Here is a 24,422-nt window from a genome sequence, read left to right on the forward strand (position 1 = left end):
GGGTGAGCCCGCTCGTCTGGGTGGAGGATCGGGTTGTGGTCTCTTCGTTAATGTGCCGCAAATTAAAGCGTTTGGTTCGTGAACGAGTTGCGTAACGTCACTGCTGGCCTCTGCTCTTCTTCCTTGCTGGCTGAGCTGCCGCCGTATGAAGCGCTAAATTATCGCTGCCCTTTTCTGTTCCAAGTGTGAAAATAAAGTTTTATGTCTCCCTTTAAAATTTTCGATTGCGTTGCCTTTGCGAGTGTTGGTGTCGTGCCTCTGTAAAGACGTTTTTCAGACGGGCAAAAATACAACCCCATTCTTAAAAAGCAGGGAGAGTGCTTTTTTGCCTTTTTTTTTTGTCGCTTCTTTTTTGCCACCACTTTAAAACTATAGAGATAAACATGATAAGCTTAAATAATTGCGAAAATATTTCCAGTCTCGTAGATATTGCCAATCATAGGGTGGGGGGTAGAAATATCATTATTCTGGGGACAAGACTGCTGTGTTTACGTGACTTGGAGCTCTCGTCCGACCCAAGATCCTCCAGAAGATTTTGATGTCAAGCATCTGCTTTGTACTTCTATAAAACCTTTTAAATGTTTACTCAGACGTGCCTACATGTGTGGCTGAAGTTCGGCCCATGAGAACTGCCCAGCTCCCCAGGCAGGAATGAGACAACTCACAGCAACATTGTTGGCAAGAGAGTGGCTCAGCACTCCTGATGTGCTGACAAATCTCTCAGTAAAAATAGTAGTTTATTACGTTTTAAAAGAGGAGACTTCTCCCTTGTAATTGTCCATTTTAAAATTAAGCTTTTCTTGCTCTTGGAATTTTCTGCATTATGAGGGGATGCTTGCAGATTAATTTTGCTTTGCTGAATTACTAATACATGTGCTTGTGAATACTGAATGTTAGGATACATTTGTGGGTTTAGAGTTGTATATAAGGAATAAACCAAATACAGAGAATATGAACCCCAGTGCTGGAAGACCTGGAAAGAACATGACTGCCTGCCTCGGACAAATTTTGAATTTATGAGTATATTAGAAAGTACTAATAGATTTTGCTTTGGAGCAAAAAGAATCGGAAATACATCTTTCTTAAAACTAAATTAATGACTTAGGACAAAATTAATGAGGCAATTTGGAAGCATGCCTGAGTTTTGTTCATTTTGCTTTTAGCCTGGAACTGTAAGGTAGGCTTCCTGCAACATAGCAGCAGATTCTGCCAGGGAACCAGTAAGCTCAGTTCTTCCCAAACTTGTTAGGTGGCAGAAGCTCACCAGCGATGCTGATCTGACATCCCAGCAACCTGCCTGCAGCTCTCCTCCAGCAGCAGCGGGAGCTTCCTGGGGCTCTGCAGTCTGGACCTGCACTGACTACCCATACCCAGAGGTGAGAGCAGCGCTCCCATGTGCATACACCTTTGCTGGTGCCTTTGTTGGGGTGACAGCAAAAGGACTGACTGTCCTGGTGAATGGTGCTGTTGACTGAGTTGCTGAATTAAGCTTTCATTACATAGTTCTGTCATATATAGAGAGTTAAAATGAACGCTTGCATAGACAGTCAGAGTGCAAGTTGCTCCTTGGAGTGGGAGGAGGTCCCAAAAAACTTCATCTGGTCCCAAAGGCATTCATGTAGTTCTCCTCCAGGGATGATTTTTTCATGTTGAATGCAGTGAGGATTTGGGTTGTTCCTCACAGGACCAGATAGCCTTGGGTGAGGTAGAGACACACCAGTCAAACTCCAGCAAACAGCAAAGCAGTGAAAGCCATAGACTTTGAAAAGCCGTGGGCATTCAGAAAATGTTTTTTTTTTAATTTTAATAGAGCTTTTTGTTCTTTTCTGATGGGCTTGGCTCTTTGTTTTGTGGGCTCTCCTCAAAGTGTTTTCATGACCCTTGAATACTTCTGCCAGCTTTAATATTACCTTCTCTTTTATTACATTGATTAGTTTGTGTGGTTTGTATGTAGTCTCCTGTTATTCACACGTCTATCTTCAGTAAGGATACACGACAGAGAACAGGCAATTCTGTGTAGACCACAGATCATTCGTACTTTACAAATTGATTGTCAACAAAACGGTTTTGGTGAGGCAGCCTTTGGTTTATCTTAGAAATTTTGCTGTAACACATCATTATCTGTGAAGACACAGGCTGATATTCCCCGTAGGTATGTTGCTCACTAATTGGACTCAGATATTTACGGGCCCTCAGTATGTTTTGTTACTATGTTTTGTAATCCTTTTGCCATAGTAGATATGGTAGAAGGTTATTCAGATATTATTTTTTTCCAGATATTGAATGAAAGAAAGGGGAGATTATGGGTCTCTGAGAAGCCTGTAACTTAATTTTGTTCTACCTCTGGTGTAAGCATGTTTGCATTCTTGGCAACTAAAAGTCTAACAAAATGTCTGTTTGAGAAGTGGAGGTTATAAAATCATAGACTGTTACAGTCCTAAGGGAATCTTAAAACACAGGCAGAGATTGGCTAGGAAAAGGAAAGGAAAAATGTGTGTCACTGTTTTAACAATAGACTTCTTTCATGTGGAGGACCTAGATGTCTGTTAATTACTAACTGGCTTGAGGGTTTTGGAATCTGGCCCAATATGCTGAAACTCTTAACCATCCACTGGCTGGCATTTTCTTCAGGGCCTGCATTTGGAAGCTGCTAATGCAATGGACTTCATCTTTACTGACTGTTTATGTAGTAGAGGCGTTTTCAGTTTCAGCCGTATTTCTGTCTTATAGTCTCGGTGTTCATTGCCAGCAAAGATTCCAGGCAGCTACGTGAGCACAGGAAGCAAGGACTGGTTTGGATGTTAGATAATGTGGGACCAAGCTGAGCACCATGTGCTGCCTTTACTGTGCCACAGCCCCACCACACTGATCGAGACCTAAAACTCTGCCCTCTAGTTTTGGGTGACGTGAATGAATTAACAAGATCAGAAAGCCTATGATTACAAGTGTGCTTGAAAGGGCCCGAGATCTCTGGAAATCCGGCAGTAGATGTATATGATGAAATGAATCCAAAATAAATGGATGCCTAAAACCCTTTTTATCTTCATTTTTCATGTGAACACAGCAATATATTAATTTTTGCTGGTACTTTCTGAAGAAAGGCTTGTGGTTTTAAAGTATTCTGACCCTTTTGATGGCTCTTTATAAGTTTGCCTGTAGGGTAAAATATGCACACAACCATTTGAACACATAGCAGACATTAAGCAATCTGCAAGAATTAATGAATTTGTGATGTTCCCACTCTGAAAAGATGATCTGTGGGGACCCCTACAACTTCATTTTGATTTGCCTTTTAACTTTTAAATACAAGTGTGGAGGCAGCTGCCCTTGTGGTGCCAGCTGATAGAAGGTTGATGAGCTGGTGCTGGTCTTGGAGGCTGCTGTGCAAAGGCCAGAGAGGCAGTGCCTGGTGTAGAATTGGACTTGAACTAATAAAAAACATCAAAAGGAGGCATAGGACAACAACCTGAAGTCATTATTGTGTGTGGTGAAATAACCACTTTCAAATAAAACTGAAACCTGTAAGGTTTCTAATACACTAAAGGGAATTTGACTAAAACCTTAGAAAACAGGGTAGATCCATGTTGTGCTGTGGAGGCTCAACAACAGAGCTCTTCATAAGAATATTCTGGACTAAACAGTCCTTAGTCACAGCTTCCTGTGGGGAAATTAACTTAGGTGAAGAAAATTCTAATTTTCTAGTTGATTTTTTTCCTTGATCCAATGTGCTGCATCGGCACTTGGTTTGGCTTCACGTTGTACAGGTGTGGAACCAGCAGTAAGGTGTGAAGAACAGAAGGAGCAAGAATGGGAGGGAGTATTGTCCTATTAATATTTATTTTGTTTGGGTTTGTTTGTAAGTGTTTTGAAGGGTCAGGGAAGCCACAGTCCCATGAACATTTAAAACTGGGACTGTCAAAGAAAGAAACAGTCCAGATGTCCTTGTGCTTCTTTGACTGCCCTGTTCCTTTGTGGCATTACTCAGGGGACTTGTTGAGGTTGAAAAGAAACATAACAAAACAAACAAAACCCCAAAACAACAATAACAAAAAACCCCCAAAACCAAACAAAAAACCCCAAACCAACCAACCAACCAAAAAAACAACAACCCCATCCCAACCAACCAACCAACCAACAAAAAACAAAAAACAAAAACAAAACAAAAAAACCCCCAACACCACCAAAAACAAAACAAAACAACCCCCCCAACCAAAACCCCCAAAACCAACCAAACAAAACCAACCAAAAAAAACCCCCCAAAAAACCCCAACCAAACAAAAACAAACAACCAAACAAAACCCCACAAAACCTCATTTGGCTCAGCTATATTTATCTGAATAACTTTTCCCACCTAATTTGATGTACAGCCACTTGGTATTTGTGCTTTTCTCAGGGAATTGGAAGTGGACTGGGTACAAAATGAGCATCTGTGAAATCAATAGATTGCTTTCCAATTTTATTGTTGGTGTCATTTATCTCAGTTTAAAGTGTTTGAGCCAACTACTTCTATAGTATGACCAAAGTGGTGGTATGGGCAGAATGCTTACCATATCTAGGTTATTTTAGATGGTCTTATCACACAGCAGAGCCTGGACACCTCTGTGTTCTCAGTTGTGCTGGATCAAAATCCCCTCCTGCCTCTTCACAGACAATGGAGACAAATGAGTTTCTCTCATGTGTGCTTGCCTTTAACTTTGTTATTACCTTTTCTCCCTGTAAAATTCTTGAATGACCAAAGAAGCTGTATTAAAAATACAGTGAACCAAATACAGTGAGCCAAAGAAACTGCGTTGAAAATATGTTTGACGTTCTTTCACTAAGTGAACTGTGGGCCCAAATCTTGCTAATCCTTTCTTCTTAAGGGAAAAAAAAAAAAAAAAAAAAAAAAAAAAAAAAAAAAAAAAAAAAAAAAAAAAGCAGTGCCCTTTTTCTTAAGAAATGTTACTCAAGTGACTCCAGTGTATGAATTTGTCATTCCTGTCACAGAAGTGGATACATATGCTATTTGTTACAAAGTAATCACAATTTAGATTACATTCAGGAGGGCATTGGGAAAAAAAAAACAAAAAACCACCAACCTTAATAAGATTAAATGCTTTAAATGCTTCTAGACACATAACTTTAACATGCATTTAAATAAAAAAAGTCCATCAAACAGTGCTGTTTATCATAGTGAAGTGTGTGGAATTGGTTTCTGTCAAGTTTGTGATGAACCAGTTACTTGAAAAGTTGTTTGGCAGCACAGTTTGCCTTCACTTAAAGTGAAGGATCATTTTTGAGAAAATTCTTTTGTTAACAGATTTGTAGCAAGGTGTTATAACCCTTCCATTACCAGATCAAGATGTGTGGTTGTAGCCTGGGTGTAGAAATCAGCAATCAGGGACAGGATTTTTTTTTTTTTTTTTAACTTTTTTTGCTGCCATGTATTTTAGAAATATTTTAAAATTGCATCCCCCCCTCCTCCAAGAAAATGTTCACGATTGGATGGATTTTTTTTCCTTTTGTTCTTTTAATGTTGTCCATATCCATAAGGGTTGTTCCAAAAATGTGACACAATTTACATTTAGTAAGTCCCACACACTTCTTCTCACTTCTCCAAAAGCTGGGGAGGTAAGAGGGGTTTGGTTTTTTCTGGCTGTTAGATTTTCATGGTGCCCAGCAGGCTGATGCACCTCCCTCAGCAGTCATGTCATTCCTAGGACTGATGCAAGGGAGCTGATGGCAGTAAGGGCTAGAATTCTCATTTTGACAACGTGTCCTTAGAGCCACTTGATAAATTGTGAAACAACATTTAGAAAATTATTTCACAGCATGAGTTGAAAACATCCCTTCTGATATTACAGTAATGTTTGTACCTTGTTTTTCCTGCTGCAAGAATCAGTAATTACGATGGAAGTAAGTACTGCTGCATAACTGGATTTTGAAATGTGGGGACGGTTGTGTGACAGCCATTGGATCTTTGGGTGGTCTTTCTTGAAGATCCTTTGTCAGTGTAGCACAAAGGCATTAGTACAAATTTATACATACAAATTAATTGCAACAAAAATACAGTTTGTTTGCTCTTAAGCGTGGGGAGGAAGTTGTGTGCGGCTTTTTAAGCCAGTGCACTGGAGACTGCTGAATACAGAGAGATTAATATTATGTGGGAAGGGTTCACTTCCAGCAGCTGTAGGGTCCTGAGCTTTTAGCTCTTTGTTTTGCCTATTTTCATGTCAGCAGGGAGGCACAGCTGTATCAGCTTTCCCTCTTCAAGTGTACCTTTTAATTGTGTACTCTCACTTTCTGCAGTTCACTGGCAGTCAGAGAGCTCTCTTTCATTTCTTCAAAGAATTATTTTGGATTATCAATTCATGGTGGTCATTCACTACCTGTCACTTTTGGCTACAAGAGAAGCTGTCTGCAATATAGGATCTATTTGTTGTTAGAAGTAAGCACCAAATTGAACCTTGTAGAGTGAGTGCAGGACTGCATGCTGGTTGTAGTCCTCTGCTAGGGCAAATATTGTGTATATCATATAGTCCCTGGAAAAAGTGGGGGGGGGGGGAGGGGGTATATGTATATATGTGTGTGTGTGTGTGTGTGTATATATATATATATAACAAATTGGTTTAAGTAAGTGAGCCAAATAAGGCTGAACCTTCTAAATAAAAGCTTTTTACTTAGAAATTGTGTTGACCATTGGTCCTACTTCTTATCTGCAGCCCATTAATGGGTCTTGTCTTTTACATTACAATCCATGTTTAGGTCTGTAGCTGCTTGCAACATCTGTACTGCTCTGTTTGCAGGGAACACACACAGCCTTGGACACAGTATGGAAGTAAAAGATAAAGTGCTTTAGGTTGAAGGTAGTTTAAAGGAGGACAGGTTTGAATGTACTCTGAGGTCAAGTTGGCTTGGTGGTCTTTAGGTTGTGTGTTGTTTGGAAAAGTTTCTCTCTTCAAGAAAGCAACATTAATGTGAGGAGGTACACTCCCCTACAATTCTCACATGTGTCACCCTTTTGTCAGGGAAGGGAAGATACTAGCAGAGGATTTGCCAAGATATCCTTATACTATTCTGGTTTCTTGGGCAGCAGTTAAGTGCTGGTTCAAAATGCACAGAGATGTTATCCATTGTTTTTCCTCCCCGGCTGAATTCCCTCCGCACTGTAAACTAAGTGTCTCCTCACCAGGGTTCCTAAGGTCTCAGCACAGGTCATCAGACCAGAAAACTGCGGCAAACACTTGAGGGACTCAGCAAATCTCTGGGCGGTGTGATGTGCTGCTACATCACTGGTACATTGTAGCCCTGCCTACAAGAGTGTCTCCAAAGCTAGGGAGCAGCTGAGGATGTGGAAACTCATGAGTGTCAGGAATAGATACAAATACAAAAAGGGGATTTCAACAAAGGGAGGCTCACACCTTGATTTAGAAATGGTTCCAGGGCAGCAGCCAATATATAGAGGAATACGTATGAGTAAGTTTTATAAAGATGATTACAGAAAACTCACTGGATTTTCTTAAGGATTTAAGGCTAATAAGAAGTTTAAAAATACCAGGAGCAAAAAGAACAGTGACATTTGTCTGATGGCTGTGCTAAACTTGTCAACAATGATGCTGAAAATACAGAACTGTTCTGTATTTCTGTAGTGAGAATGAAGATGAATATTACAAATAATCACATAACTGTGAACAAATCGATCATATTCCAGCAATAAATAAAGACTGAAAGAACCCTTTTGAAAATTCATGAAGACTGAGGGTTTTTTTTTTTTTTTAATGTCTAATGTAAAACTCCAAAATTTTAAGGATTGTCATGAAGCAAAATATTCAACATGATTAATACAAAACATATTATAAAATGGCTTCTGTCATATTTCTGTTAGATTATGGGTTTGATGTATTCTGGCTAAGAAACTCAATTGTGAAAATATTACTGTCAATAAGAATATTTAAATTGATATATAATTTTTGACATTCAGTCAATGGATGTTTGTTTGCAAAAAAAAAAAAAAAAAAAAAAAAAAAAAAAAAAAAAAAAAAAAAAAAAAAAATCCCCAAATGAACACAGAGTTGAAAGAAAATGCACAATCCTTTCTGACAGTTTTATCGAGGCCACACAGAAGACAAATGATGGCATAGCCTCATGTATTTGGTTGAATCAAAGAGCATGTTGGCTGACTCTTTTGAAAGATGGACTCAAAGCTTTGTGAAGTTAATAACTGTGGGAAGACGCTGGATATGCGTTAAAAGATGAGGAACAATATCTGAAGATACTTCAAGGTATCCAGACTCATGGGTAACAGGCAGTGGACAAGGCACTCCCTGTAGATAAGTGGTAGTCAAGAGCTTGGGAGATTTCTTTTGCAGTATTAACAATCTCACTTCTGTAATACAATCAGGCTTGATGGGTTATCTTCAAGACATTTTTTTAATTGAAGTGAGTACTGGTTATAGGTGTTGGAAAACAGTATCTGCACACTTAATGTCGGTGGTGATGAAGAAGTAAATTCTGAGTTTGTTGAAGTGATTTGATCACATACCTATGCATGAATGAAATGGGGAGCCTTCAAAGAGCACATGTTTGCAAACACAGGAATCACAGTGACAGGGAACAAAAAGTAAAATAGAATATGAATTTGCAGAAAAGAAAAAAAACCCCACACTGAAAGTGGTAACCAATTAACTGTTGTTATTAAATGACTTCACGGATTCTCCAGCACTTGAAACTAGTGTCAAGACACAAAATCTTTTAAAAAGCGGCTCTTGTTCAAGAAGCTTTTAAGGAACCGGAGTAAACCTTTGAATTTTTAAAACTCCTTTGCTGGTAGTATCAACATTCATTTATTGTTTTGAGAAAAACAAAAACATCTATTTCAAATGTATTTTAAATCCAAAAAAAGTCTTATTTCCTAAGTGTAGGAATCACAACCTGTCCTTAGTTTTAGAAGAAAAGCCATACTGTGTAAACTGTCACATACATACTACTTGTTACTTTTGAACTTCTGTGTCATCTGTTTTTAGAGGTTTCTAAAATGGAAAACCATAAAATAGATAGTGTGGTTGCTGGGTTAAATGAGAAGGTATTAAATAGCTTATGCTCACATCCTTGGTTACCTGGCTGCTGTGCAGCCCTCTGGATACAGGCCTTTGTGTGCTGAAATGTTTCAATGGAAGTTCTTATGCTTGTGAAAGTAATTTCATCCCATGATGACAGCTGGGAGAGACTGTCTTGCTGTGGTCATGGAAAGTTGAACTGATACGACTCTTGCTGGGTGACCTTCTCACGGGATTCTGCCTGCTCTCAGAAAACAAGCCATTTCTTTTCAGTGGTACTTGGGTGGAAACTCCAAAGCTTGCAACAGTGCCAGACACAATTTTGTGTCCTTATTAGCACTGCAGTTCTGAAAGAAACAGTTTTGAGACTTGTCTCTCTGAATTCTGCTACTGGGCCTACAGCTCTCATAAATTCAAGGGGCTGCATGTATATATATTAGAAAATATGTTCTGGAGGTGACCATGCTCAGATAGCATCCAGCTAAAAATATTATTTGTTTGCAAAGAGAGTAGATAACTTCTCATGTCTGGGCTGATACAGCTTGAGACTCTTTTTTCATTTGAGAAGTGTACACCTTAATTATTTTCAGTGCTAAATATGACTTTTATAAATATACAGTAGCAATCTTTTACCCTTCAGAGGTGTAGATTTTGATGGCAGATAAAGTTATTTTGTGAATGAACACTGCAAAAACACACACAGAGAATAAAATTATCAGTTGTTTCTGTGGGAAGGGAACAGGTATGTGAGTGACCATTAGCATGAAAAAACTGATTTCTGAAACTATTTTCAGAGGGTGTGGCAAAGTATAGATCTGTGTGGTCTTGAAGCTGTCAGATTTCATTAGGAGATGTCTCGAGGAATGATGTTTGCCAAGAAGATTTCCATGAGTATATTTGACCTGTTAAAACCGATATATATAGAGCTTGCCATTTATGTCGTGTGGCAAGTGGTTTTCTTCCAGGTATCCAGAGCCTGTCAGGGATCTCCACTGTTGAGGCTACACAGAAATGGAATTGAATCAAAGCACACCCAGGTGCCAGAGCTGCTCTCCCTCCAAGACAGAAATTGTCTGAAGACAAACACACTGCTCATGCTGGTCCTTGTTCAGGACAGACTTGGCTAAAAAATGACAGTCTGCAGCATGCCTGCTGCCATTTAAGGACTTCAAGGCATGACCCTAGTTAATTAATTAAAACAAAAGGAACTCATCCCTTAATTGGACACTTTGTAGTTGTATGTGTCTGACATCATAATTCATTTGTAATGTTAGTTGTTAGGCAACATGGATGGGGAGAACAGCAGATGGCTTTTTAATAGTGTGGGAAAGTGCATGGATAGGGTTTCCCCACTGGGGAGTAACAGTATTTGACTTCAAAGACTATCTATCCTACGGGTTAATTTGCTCAATGCAGTCAACTTTTGGCCAGAATGGACTACAGAGGTCTTTAGGAAGGCACTGGATGCTCCTTCCTGGGACCAGAAAAATATGTTACTAAAATCTGAGATAGGGGCTTCATGACAACAGGGACTGTTCACCATCTGACAGGAAGATAACATTAAAGTCAAGGTAAAATACTTACTGTGGGACAGAAAAGTGCAAGCACCCTGTGTTTCATCTACTGGTCTTATATTTATCACATGAAGGCAAATATGTTTGCAATCTGACAAGTGATGAATATACTTAATTGTTTGTCAGGAAGAATGACTTTGGGGTACTTGTGAAGACAATCTCTCCTTGTGCAACTTGAACCTGATGAGTTCTCAAGGTTCCCTATCCTTTTCCAGTATGTTAAACTAATGTCATTGCAGGACAAAACTGGCAAAGAGCAAAACGTGAGAAATTGTGGGTTCTCCTTCCCCAGGGGAGCAGTGTTGGCCACCAGAGATTTTCTTGTGTGATTTCAGGCAAGTCCATTTAGGGCAACACTTGCTTAAGTATAACAATAGTTTTTCAAGAATTATAGTAATGCTTGGGTTCCATTATTTGACACTGAGAAAAAACAGTAATTCTTCATCTGAAAGCAGCAGTTTAGACTTTTAGCCTAATATTCTGCTTTCGTTTCAACTGTTCTGCTTTAGTAGGATTCTTAACCTGCATGAGAAGAGACTCAGAAGTTTGTTTTTTCTGTGAGCATGGTCTCTGGAGACCTGCATCACACAAACTGCAGGACTGTTGTCCCAGTCTGCAGGAAAAAGACGCAAGTAAGCTGGGTGCTGCCTGCTGTGTTTGTTTGAGTTCCATCACTGTAGTGTCAAAGCACCTTATGGTTTTGAATACATGAATTTTCCAGTGGGGAGACTAAGTGGCTTTTCCAAGATCACATAGTGTGACATAAATAGGAACTGACTCTCCTTAGGTCTGAACTCATCTTCTTCATGGGTGATTTTAGGCAAGTCAGTTTAGGAGTCTCCAGTGCTTTCCTAAAGACCTCTGTAGTCCATTCTGGCCACACCTCTATATGAGACTTTCTGGGAGCACTTTTTCCCTTGTCTAGGGGTGACCACCTGAAAAATACAATGGTTCTGCCAGTAAATCCTGGCTTTGCTGCCCTGAAGAAGGAACTAACTGGAATGCAATAAATTGATACTGGAGTTGTCTCGTTTGGTCCCTCATCTACAGGATATTGCAGTCTCTGAGCTGACTTGGCTGCTTAGTCTTGACAGTCAGAAGCAATCTTGAGCAATCTGTTGTATCTGAGTATTGCAGAAGTGATTTAAGAGTCCCCCTAGAAGGGGAATAGTGCTCCTTTGGGATCTTTATAGTGAAAGGTGTGTAACTATTCATCACAGTGGTTTTGGATGATGCTTGAGGAAACCTCAAAGGTGTTAACTGCCAGAAGCAGAAGAGTAGAGTAGTCCTTCCTCTGGTATATGTTTCTTTTTCTACTTTGTTCTTGATGTCAGCCCCTCTTAAAGATGGGATTTAATGGATCTTTGTTTGGTCCAGAATGACAATTCCTGTCTCCTGATTTTCTTTAATACTGCATTTTAGAGTGCATGCTCTGGGTGATTGCTTGGTGCCACCTCAGTTTCTTCATACTAAATTGGGTGAGTGCCTCACAGGAGCATTTAACTTCTGTTTTAAATTTAACTTAATTTTGTTTGTCTGCAAGTCATCTTGAAAGCATCTGATGAAGCTTCTGTGGTAGTGGTCAGTAGAGGAAAAGTCTTCCAGCTTGTCAGAAACAGCCACGCATTGTGTATCAAGAAATTATAGGCATCAAAGGGCCCAAATATTGATCTGCCCAACATTTTCACTGTGTAGCACCATTGCTGAGGTAAATATGCCCTATGACAGCTTTCAGCTTCAAGCACTCTTAGAAAGTTTAAAGTTCTGCTTAGGGGTGCCCTGTTGTCTTTGACCAGCTAGGAAGTTGTAGGGAACATCTATAGGGTTTTTTGCATTAGTGAGCTTGGTGCAAGGGGATGTCTTAACCTGCAGTACCCCGTGCTGCCTAACATTAAGAAAAGTGCTTGGTGAAGTTATGTGGAGACAAGTAACTAAATTCAGTACTTTCAAGAAGACTAAACACTATTAATACTGTTTGACTGTTTTGGAAATGGGAAATCACGGATAAATATTTTTATACACTTAAAAGAATTTTTCAATTCCATGAAGAAAAGCGTTTTTTTTTTTTTTTTTTTTTTTGTGTGCTGCAATAGAAACTGCAAGATTGGCACAGGTGATGAGCGGTTTTAGGTCTTCAGCAAACCTCTTTTAGTTGCACTTCTTGAAATTGTCTTTACTCTTCCCATTTTTAATTCTATGAAAGGACCTTAAAGAAACTAACAAACATGGCCACTAAGGTGTTTGACTGTACAGAACTGGGATAGAAGCAGTTTGGAGAAATGAAAGCTTTAATTATTTTAAAAATACCTGCTTGGCTCTTCAAGTAGTCACTGATTTGGGGGGGGGGCTAGTTTCTGTTTGCATGAGTCTTAAGATAAAAAGCATGATGTTGTCATGAATTTACTGTTCCTCCACTCATAAAAGTGAGTTTGCAGGTATGGTTCTTATTTGTGTTTTGTGTTGGGACACAGTAGATAAGGGGCACAATTAACATTTTATAAGTTACTTTAGGGCAGATATAAAAATTTAATATGTTATATTTTTCAGCTGTTGGGCTGTAGTAACCTTCTGTTTAGACACAATTCACTTGGGAGTGGGAATGCTCAAGGAAAAGGATTCATTTTAATTTACTTTTTGTAATGATGGAGCTGGATGACTTGAAAATGAGTAAACTTTTAAATACACTGGCCTCTGCATAAACTATTAATACACAAAAGTTTCTGGTAGAAAGGCCAATGTCAGTGCTCAGTTTCTGGAGTGATTGTACACATGAATAACACATTCAGTAGAAACTCATGAGCAGTTTATAAGAGCTATTGCAGATTTAAAAAAAAAACCCAAACCCCAACTAAACCAAGCATCATTTTAGCAACTGTATTTGCATTAAATAATTCAGGAAGAAAAAGGCCATATTTACTTAAATGCGCTAGAGGGAGCTAGGAGGAAGAAAAGGGGAAAAGAGTCATTGAAGACTTATCTGCAATTTTAGGAGTAGCTTATATAAAGCATCCATTTAAATCCTTCCACTCACTTCAGCTAAAATGCAGCTACAGGTCAGCCACTGCATCTTGCTGCTCTCTGTTTTCTACACTTCACTGAAGAATTTCAATTTTCTAGTCCCGAGAGAGGACAGAAGCTTTGTTGCTTTTTACATGGCTGTAGGGAAAACCACCTGCCTCTGTAGACTGTACCCCTTATTTTGTATTTGGATGAGCAGCCAAACAATAATTTGCCTTTTGGTGCTGGTAGCTCTTTGGGGGGGACTCATATACAGGCTCAGTTGCCAGCTTGTCTCCCTCTGAGATCACGTGGAGAGAAAGTGTGAGCATTGTATGTCTGTATTTGAGATCTACTCAATGAAGAAGAGTGTATTTGCATTAATCTGAAGTGGCCACATTGCCCTTGCAGGGTTCTGAAGAGACTGAGTATCTGTGAACTCAGCAAATAACACAGAAGTACAAAGATATTGTACAGCATCTTATTTTATGATGTTCTAGAAGTGTTGTTGGGCACTTTTTATATTGCTCTGCTGTAAAGCTACATGCTCTGAGTTAAAGTGTAACAGCTTTACGATGTGGATTATATAAATTACTTGTTTTTAGTTTCCCTCCACCCCAATAAACTGCCAAAATATTGATATCTTGGGATTTCTAAGACTATAATGAAATCCTGTGTGGGGTTTAATTTTTAGGTTTTGGAGGGTGGGGGAATCTTTCTGGTATGCTAAAGCTTCTCCTCTTGATATTCAGCATTACACAACTAAACCTGTTGCTGTGGAGAACTGAATTTTTATGGCCTGGGGCATTGAGCAATTTGGGGGTAGGAAGGATGTTGTTGTTATTATTATTAGAGGCTGCTTAGGGCTTTGGAATGCTGGAAGTAATCTCAGAGGAGGTAGACAGACTGGAAGTGGATGATTAAATAAGCAGAATTAATATATATATATATATATACACCATGTGTTTATCATCTGCTGCTGTAATTTATTGTGATTTCACTCATTGTTGAAGTTCCCTAATTTCCCTTTTCCACATTAGAAAATAAATGGAAAGGGCAGGAAAAATCATCAGAGGTTTTCTTCTTTCGGTATTTATTAGATGGAATGATTTTAAGTTATTAAAACAAGGACAGACATTTCTCAAAAGTACTTTAACCATGCCTTACCCCAAGGACTCTGCTCTCTTTAAAGGAAACAAATATAATGAAATTTAAATATGTGAAAGCTGGAGTACTTTAGCAGTGCAGAGATTTTTTTTTTTTTTTTCCCCTCATGTACTTTGAAATTGTAAGGATTTTTTGTCTATTTATAATTACATCATTCTAGATTTTAGATTACTACAAATTAAGAATTGAAGAAAACATTTTTTGGAAATATTTAATAACCGCTTGACAGCAAAAAAGCCCCAACAAACAGATAAGAGCACCAAGTAATTATGGCTAAATTCCTATTGAATGGTTCAGGGCCTTTTCCTGTCATCTGAGAATTAACTCTGCTTAAGATGAAACAGAGCATTGGAATAGCAAAGAATCTTTTTTTCCCCTTTAGCTACCTTGTTTTCACAGTTTCTTCTGCTGGAATGCAGGGATGGAGGCAGGTGGGTTTCTTGCTCTCCTGCTGTGTATAGGGCTCCTATTAAAGCCCTAAAATATTTCATCAGGTAGAAGATGGGCAAAGTTGAACTGTAATTGAGTGCAAATTGAATTTATTGCTCTGATCAGGAAAACAAGAATATTTAGTCTGAAACAGAGGATAGTTACTTTGTAGATAACTTTCCTATACTCCCAAAGAGCCGGGATACTCAGAATGGTCTGTGAATACTTTATGGAGCTCAGTGATACACAAATTATCCCCACTGGGGCCCCTTACATGGAACTAAAACAGCTTTTTTGTGATATTTCAAGCTTTTTTTGTGATAGTTCGATTTCAGAACCTACCACCGGTTCAACTCCATGGTACAACAAAAAGTTGGGGTTTTACCTGTAGAAGTGATGGTGGATTTACAATAAACAAGGGGTAATTTCTCTTGGGACAGGTAGGGGAAATAAGTTTTTCTCTTAAAAACACACAGTGGAAACGGTGATTGTTGTGTTGCCTTAGGAAAAGCCAGTACCTTCAGAAGCAGCCCAAGGGCAGAGTGTTGAAAGTCATTTGACTTTCACTGTTTACTCAAAGGCCCAGGTATCTGATAAAAAAGAAAGGGCCAAGGCCGGAGTGGGTGTAAGGTACCACAATGCCCAGCACCCCTTCCCTCTCCCCCCCAGCTGGGACAGAGCAGGGCACCCACAGAAAGGTGCCCGGTGCCGGTTTTTCTCCCCAAGTCCTTCATGCCACGACACATCTGTGCAGATTGTTTATGTGCCTCCTGAGCTTTGTGGAGAAGGAGGCTGCCTTGAAGCGTGGCTCATCCTGTTCGGAGCTTGCTGTCCAGTGTCCTTTGCTGAGCTCTCTGTGGAGGTGGCCTGGAGAGGAAACCTGGTCAGTGGCGGCTGATGCGAAGCCTTTAATTCAGTGCTGGAAGAATATTTCACAAGCATATTTCTGTTTGGAGCAGAAATTGCCACTTGGTGTCACTTGTTGCAGTGCTTTCTGGTGCAGCGGGAGCAGCACTAATTAATGCCTGTTCCCAGTGCAGTTCAGGGCAGTCCAAAAGCACAGGCCTGCAGTATCTCGATGATCTGGTAGGTAAAGTGTGAGCAGAAATGGTGACGTGCTTTACAGGTAAGTTGAGAGTACAAATCTGCTGATCTGAGGTTGGCTTGGTGCATCCTGTGCAAAGGCAGGAGCAGATGCGGGGAGGTTAAGGGAGCAGGGACGGCTCCTGCCTCTCTGAGCCCAGGAGGGATAGGGAAATGGCTCTTCAAAGTGAGGATTTGGGATACTCCTGTGTGCTTCAGTTCGGAGCTGGCATTGCAAGCAAAGGCTGGTAGCCCTTTAAAAGGGGTCTGTTTCATCTGTATTCCTCAGAAATTAGGTTTCTCATGCATTTTTGGCCACCTTTAATGTAGGGCTGTGAATAGCTACTGCAGGTGACCCCTAGATCAAGATCTGATGCAACCGTGGCGTTGCTAACTCCCCAAGCAAATGTAGCATACCAAATTATTTTTAATAAAGTAGGGCTTTGGCTAGGCTATGCCCTGAGGAAGAAGTGATGGGAGGTGAAGCTTTCCCCTCAAGCTGGAGAGCTTGGCAGACAGACATGCTGGGCACAGATCCCAGCTGGGACTCGGCCAAGATCCAGATGAGGATACATTTTAAATCCCACCTTGTAGTGCCTATAGTAAGGCATCCTTCTTTCCCCGCTCTCAACAGCTGGGGGCAAAGGGGACAGCGCTTGCCATTCCCTTTGGGAATGTGTGGCACTTGTCTAACTATAGGTGCCGAGAGAGAAAAGTGAAGCACTAAAAATTCCTTGAAATACATACTGCTTTATTTGTATGCTTGATAATAGCTGGCAGTACTTGTTTCAGAATACTTTATGATTTTTTTCCCTATCACATTAGCCTTTGAAAAAAGGCTAACTTTAGGCTAATGTTTTTCTTTGTCAGGATTTAAACTTTGTTCAGAGTATACGGCGGATCGAGGGGGGTTTTAATGCCCTCAAGTGTTATCGTGGCGAAGTATATGGATCTTTGTGTAATAATATATAGTCGGGCAGGAAGCAGCTTAACTTCAGCTTTTCTGGACAGGACTTTGCTGAAAGATGTGGTGCGTGAGCATGTTGATTTTATCATTATCTTGTAACAACAACCCGCTCTCGGGCTCCCTTATTTGCATTCCTAGCAGGACGGCAAGGTGAATAATTTAATTCCGGCAGCCTACGCCACGTGATGGTGCGATGACCCGTCAGCGATGCCTCCCCCTGCACCGGCAGATTTCGGAGAGGAATGGAAACTTACAGAAGTGATGCGAAATTGTCGCATGTCCTCCCTTAACCCTGGGGAAATCTCCCGGCGGAGCGATCGCTTCATCCTCTGCTTTTCCACGTGTTCCTCTGACGTGGAGTTTGGGGTGTGCGTGTGTGAGCCTGCGAGCAAGACGAGTGAGGGAGTGGGAAGCGGGGAGGGCAGTGCGGGGAAAGCGCACACCCAGGCACAGAGCTCGTCGGAGCAGGAGCAGCGCGGGGCCGGGAGTCCAGCCGCAGGCAGCGGGGAGTGGAAATTTACAGCTGCTTGTGAGCGCCTGTGCATGTCCGAGCGATCCTTTCTGCTCACGCTTTTCCAGAGGCTGGCGGTGTCTCGGCAGGAGAAGAGCGGGAGGCCGAATCGCGGGATCCCTGCTCTCTGCCACTTGTGGGCGATCGGCGGGGGGGAATAAAGCGGAATTGGATGGAAGATCACTGAAGGCGGCTGCCGGCGGCGCGGGCTGCGCAGGGAGGCGGCAGAGCTGTCTTCAGCACCTGGCCATGGGGCTGCGCTGGGCTGCCTAGGAGCCCCCACCTTCCACTCACAGTAAGTGTCAGCCGAGGTGATGTCCTCCGAGTGACGGGAAGTTGAGCGATTTAATGAAACTTTCCTTTTTTTTTTCCCGGTTAGCGCCAGCCTTTTGGTAATAAACCGCTTGCCTGCTTCTTCTCGATAGTTACGCTGGTAGCTTTTTATAGCTTTGTAAACTGTGTTACCAGGAGTGGCTCTCTAATGCAGGCAACCCTAAACAATACTCCTCCTGTTACATAAGGCGCTGGCTCCGCGACCAAGCACTCCGTGTCCATGGAATATCTCTGGAAATGGCTTTATTTACAGTGCGGTTTCCAAAAATAAAATATCTGCAATATATCATTTCTCCCGCTCCTCTCCGCGGGCTGCCTGCAGCTGCGGACTGGCTCTTGAGATGCGGAGGAATGGGAGCGTGGCCACTTGCATAAGGCGGGGGGAAGGAGATGAGGGGAAGATGAGCGTGCGTGTGAAGTGCCGCAAGGAAGGACCCAGCTCCTCGCTTGCAGCCACCGGCCTTGTCCACTTGAAATGTTGATTCTGTGCCATTCGTGAAAGTCTTTATCGGGCAAAACTTTATTGGAGCTTAAGGGAAGTTGTTTTTTTTTTTTTTTTCCTTAAAAGCAAAGGCTCTTTCTTGGGCTAATATTATGAGTAAACTAAAATTACTGCTATAGGAAATTATTTTAATCCATTGCGAAGCTATTGAAAGTAACACGGCAGACTGGCTGAGAACTTGATCGAGTGAATGCTGTGTAGAGAGGTAAGTTCAGTAATAGTGGACCAAATGCAAAAATAGTATCCATGTTCCTCACTAATGGATCTAGAGGAAGTCCTACTCCCTCTTGGCTGCTGCCGGTGTTATTTAAATTGTTACCCGTTTCCATTATTTCTACAGTTACTGTTCCTACTAGAAATGGATATTTAACTTGGTTTCCCTTTTACTTAAGGAAATTATAAAGTGTTAAGAACTCTGTTAGAATTGTGTGTACTTCAGTTAAGTTAGTTAAGAGAGCTCTTTCAGCATGACTGAATTTGTGGGAGTTTTGGTATGGACTACAGTTAGGCATGGAATTGAATTCTTAATATTTTAGGTTTTAAAGATCTCTGTGGCAGCAAATGCAAATTGGGATTCCAAATATTCTTGACTCATCAATCCTGCAAATTTACTGGCTGTAAAACCTCTGGTTTTGTATGTCTCTAGTTTAATTGAACATGAAGTAATAACCTACCACTTCTAGCTAGTTCATTAGCATGATTGGGAGAGCCTATGTGGTCCTGTGATACAGATAAATGATGCTGGTGTGAGTATGGTGCCACAGAATGCCACTTCTGCATGGGTCAGAATCTGAAAGTTACCTGGCATTGCAGTGTGCAAATGCTGTTTTGTAATAAACTATTATTATTATTATTATTATCATTATTATTATTATTATTAATAATAATAATAATAATAATAATAATAATAAACGTGAAAACACAGGACTCCCAATAGAAGGACACAAGGTAGCAAAGTCAGACACCTAAAATGCCCTGAACTTCAATTCTGTTCTCTGTACCCTACTCATGATAGATTTAGTTTAGATATTAAAAATAGGTTTTTTATGGTGAGGGTAATGGGACTGACACGGGCTGCCCAGAGAAGCTGTGGATGCCTCATTCCTGGCAGTATTCCCAGCCAGGCTGGATGGGGCTCTGTGCAACCTGGTCTAGTGGAAGGTGTCCCTGCCCATGGCAGGGAGCTTGGAACCAGATGATCTTTATGGTTCCTTCCAACCCAAACTATTCTATGATTAGTATTTTGTTTGTATTTATGCAAACACATTTATACCCCCTATATGGTCATCACTGCCTCATTCTGGGTTTAGTTGATGAATATCTGAGCTGTAGCATTTGCTCCAGCAGCTCTGCCTCTTGTACCCTCCTTCCATCCCCTTCTTCCCCTCTTGTGCTGGTACAGCTCTAGACTGTATCTGGGCAGAACTGGACTGGAAACCTGTGTGACCTTTTTTTTTTTCCCCAGCAGGCTATTTTTTGTTAACCTGGGTCACTTCCCTGACCTGGCTCACCATGTAGTCCTGCAACAGCTGAATGGCTCCCACAGAGGCCACAGGGATGTGAATACATGTGAAACAGGGTGTCACCATCTATCAAAATAGATTGCCTCAGTGACCAGATTGCTTTTTGGTGTTTCATTTTATCCCCTGTGTTTGCTGAAAAACTGTACATGTGGGGTTTTTTTTTTTGTTGTTGTTTTGTTGGTTTGTTGCTGTTGTTGTTGTTTTTTACTAAAGTAAAAAACTGAGCATTCAAGTGCTCAGTTGAAAAGAGTTAATTATTTCTTTAAGTGCTTCCACAGAGCTATATCACAGCACTTGCATGGAGCATCACCATGAGTGCCTTCAGTTTCATAAGAGTATTGAGCAACTGTGTGATATTAATATTCTCATTCTGTAGAGGTGATCAGATTAATGGCAGAGCTGCCTACTTCTTTTCCATGTCTGATCTTCAGGGTGCTTGCTAAAAAAAGTGATTTTGTGGTGATGGTAGGCATTACTGTGACGTTTTGTGTGTTTAGGTGAAGTTTCAGCTAATATCCATCTTCATTTCAGGTAATGCAACAAGTAGCCAACATCAAAGCTTACGATAAGTAAATTCTTGAGTTTTTGGAAAAATTAAGTTGCCAAGCAGAGATGGCATTCATTCACCCTGACCATAAAACCGTCCTGTCTTCTGTTAATCTTCTGTCTCACTTGCAGTGCACCTTCCAAAATCTGCAACTCATTGAGAATTTGCAGAGAAGTTGCTTGTTCCATAGCCTTGATTCCTTCTGTGTATCAAATAAAACGTGGGTTGTGTGAGGAGACTGCACTGGGGAGGGCGAAAGGACAAACTGGGCTTCTCTAAGTGCTCATCACACATTGGGGCTTCCATCTCCTGGTTTGAGTACGTTGCTCTCTCATTGCAAGAACTTTCCTAAATATGGTAGGAGGGAGTAATGAGGACCTCTTCCATTATGTAGAGACTGAATTAGACAAAATGATGAAGAAGGTGTGCTAACTCAGGACGAAAATATATGGGTTATAGGCACACTGTGGTGAAAGGGAAACGAAGGTCTTTTTTTCCATTCCAGAAACTCTCACACAATATGAACTACTGAAATGCTTTGATTCTGATCAGTAACTTGATGAAGACTGGGAGCTGAGGCAAGTCTGGTATTCCATGGGGAGGAAAATTTTTTGCTTATTTCTTTTTGAAGAACGAATGTTTTTTTTTTTCCCAGAGGAGCATCTGCAAAGAGCGCATGGATGGGCTCATGTGCTCTCTTCCATTCTTGCTTTTATGGGCAGGAAAAAGCCATTGTTAGTGAGCTGCTTTAATGAGTCAGTTCATAGTGGGATGGGCTGCTGAGCAGAGTGGTGTTGCTGTGTGCATTTTTCTTTCATTGTGTTTACAAGTTCAGTTGCACTACAATATTTTGAGGAAGTATGTGACTTAAAAGCAAAGAAACTGTGGAGAGTGCCTACAATCAGAACTAGATCTCTTTCTGTACTTTATAGCTGTTCTAAATTTTTTTTTTAGTACATTCTCTTTATGAGCAGATAAACTGGCAGAAAAGATATTTTGAAGCCTGATAAAGTGTCGGCTTTGTTGCCAGATGATCTAGGTTGCATTCCTGACACAGCCACTGATTTTTTTTACGTGGCCTTGGGTAAGTCTTGCAATCTCTCAGAGTTTCAGTTTCCCCCTTTGCTGAGGAGACAGAATAAAAGTAGGCAGATAGGTTTTTTGAAATTGGGTTTTCCATCTTGGTTAAATGTGTGTAGAGCTGGAGACCTCTGAGAGATTGTATGCCCAGAATATGAAGGGATGTTAACTTTGACAGGCTACCGAATATCCTAAAGCTCCTGTCTTGTAAACCACATCCAGCTCTGGATTCAATTCACTGCTTTAGTCCCTATGGGGGTTTTGTTGCCTTTTTTCCTGACTTGAACAGAAACAGGCTGACATTCAGAAAGTAGTGCTTTAATGTTTCCTTCTGGTGTTTCTATGGCTTATCTAATATAAAATAAGTACCTTTTTTTTTTTTTTTCTCCCAAACGAAGATGGAATGATATTCCATGAAAGTATTTTTGTAAAAGTAGAGTTTCTGAAATGTGCTGGAGACTCCAACTCTGGTGTCTGAAATGTCCTGTTCGTGCTGATGGAAACAGCAGGCTTAGGAAACTTAATTTCCTCCTACAGCACTGCTGAGGCATTTTCCTCATGACTGGGAGACACAACCTCTGAGACCAGAAGAGATGGGCTGGTAAGATACAGCTGTTTCTTTCCTTGGACTCATAACCTCCTCTGAAGAGCACCAGTGAAATAACATAATCGAAACTAAATGTTTCACAAGTTGGCTGGTTCTCCATTATGAATTCAGGAGTGTCCACAATCCATTTTTGACGTTATGAAAATATATGTTGAATAACCATTAGGTGGAAAAAAGTTTTCCTAGAAAGAGGGAAAGAAAGGGGTTCATTCAGTCCTGTCCCTTGCTGCCAGACAGCAGTGTCAAAAATTTATGAACATGCTCTGTAGTGTGCCTGGTAGAGTAGGTAATTTCAAAACCTCAAAGCTCCAATGGGTGGAAACCTTTACATTTCCAGCTGAAGTTTATTCATCAGCAGTTTATAGCCATTTGCTTCTGCATAAATAAAGTGTAATTGTTATTTAAGCTGAAATAACGTTTTCAGCTTTCTTCTATTTTTATTCTAAGCTTATGAAGGTGGGCACTTTTAGCCTCCAGGAAATGCTGGTCTTCCCATTTTTCTGGCCATCCAATGTGCTTCTCTCCACCCACTCAAACCTCTGTTGATTTTACTTGACTCTGGGTGTTCAGGGCTGTGTACAGTGTTCTGTATGAAGTTCTATCAACACTGTACAAAGGCATAAATACCTTTGGATTTCTCCTGACCTTTATTTTTGTGATTCATCACAGATTTGCATCTTTCTCACATCTGTAAAATACTTGTGTGTTTGTGTATGTCACCAGCTGTTGTTTTCATCATTTCTCACGATAAGTCCTCAGCTTGAAGCAGATATTCATAGGATGGTTTGAAAGAACCTTTAAAGATCGTCTAGTCCAATTCCCCCTATCATGGATGTCTTCACTAGATCAGGTTGCTCAGAGTCCTGTCCAATCTGATCTTGAAAGTTTCTGTGGATTTGGAGCATCTACAAACTGTGTCTCTTCTACCATTCAGCATTATCCAATACTTTCTACTCTTAAGTTACATCCCATTTTTGCTACCTTGGTTCTTGACTCCATCCAGTTTCCCAGGTAGTGATATTCAACTCCTGTTATGTGCTGATAATATCTTTCTATTTTCAGTCACCACAATTTTTGGATAGGCTCTTAATTCCTATGCCTCTCTAAATATGATCCCATCCACAGACTGCTCTTCCCTTTTCAGTCAGATGATATGATAATTTTCTTCTTCAAATATTTTTTTAGTACTATATTTACATCAGTGCATTTCCATGTTAGATACATGGATTCTGCTGTGTTTTCTCTGTTTAAAATATAAGGGATTTTTAGTATGAGCTACCTTTGGTGAGCCTGTGTTGCATTCTTTTCAATTGACATTAATCTTTGTTTTTGAGTAATTTTTTGACTGGTTTCTTGAGAAAATGAAGCTTATGTGGTCACACTGTCCATTTCTCATCCTAATTCCTTCTCATGGTAACTTTTGAACTCACTGTGAAATTTCAAGCAGCCTTGACAGAGGATAAGATGCCTGGAAAAAGCCAAGTTCCAAAAAGCATGCTGAAAATAAGTGTTGTAAAGAATAGGGCCTCTAAACCAAATTAGTGCCTCTACAGAACAGAAGACCTTCCAAGAAAAAGCTTAGAGAGCAGAGAGCTGATACAAAGAGGAGGACAGGACGGAAATTCCCAGCTGCGATAAAAGCTTCTTTAATAAGAGCTTGTGCTTTCTTTGGTTCTGGAAACTCCAGTCATGCGGAGCAAATCTGCAGGAGAGGAGTCAGTCCTTGTTTTGCCACTTGCCTTATGGGATAGCCAGCCATAAGACTAAGGAATACAATTCCCAAACCTCAGCAGAGTGACTTTACCCCCATGTGCTTCTGCCTGTAATTATGAACAGCACGTGTCCCCCTAGAAGATTCCTTCATGAGGAGCCAAAAGGTTTTGCAGCTGCCAGTATGTCTTTTCTGAAGTGATGGATCATCTTTTGCCAGGTTAAAAACCATATCCTCAGAAGGGATAAGTCCAAAAATATCATTTCATGCACATCAGTGGCTCTTCCCCCTTTTCTCTCTGTCCCCCTCCACTTGAATACGGCAGAGACCTTGCTTTATGTATAAGACTTTGTATC

At 40.6% G+C, this 24,422-nt stretch overlaps 1 protein-coding gene across 3 annotated transcripts in view; it reads left to right on the plus strand.

The window, feature by feature from the left end:
- Positions 1–1,249: 1,249 nt before the first annotated feature.
- The window catches only part of CAB39L (calcium binding protein 39 like), a 60,251-nt gene continuing 37,078 nt past the window's right edge, over positions 1,250–24,422 (plus strand). The window contains exons 1-2 of one of the 3 annotated variants that reach the window (XM_040055434.2): positions 1,250–1,376; positions 17,832–18,058. The gene's annotated coding sequence lies outside the window, so the exon portion shown is untranslated. Of the gene's footprint in view, positions 1,377–17,451; positions 17,621–17,831; positions 18,059–18,449; positions 18,804–24,422 lie in introns of those variants that run through there. The other 2 variants (XM_058419352.1, XM_040055436.2) reach the window with 2 other exon arrangements.

This window comes from Hirundo rustica, chromosome 2 (genome assembly GCF_015227805.2).
Source record: "Hirundo rustica isolate bHirRus1 chromosome 2, bHirRus1.pri.v3, whole genome shotgun sequence".
NCBI classification, from domain to species: Eukaryota; Metazoa; Chordata; class Aves; order Passeriformes; family Hirundinidae; genus Hirundo; species Hirundo rustica.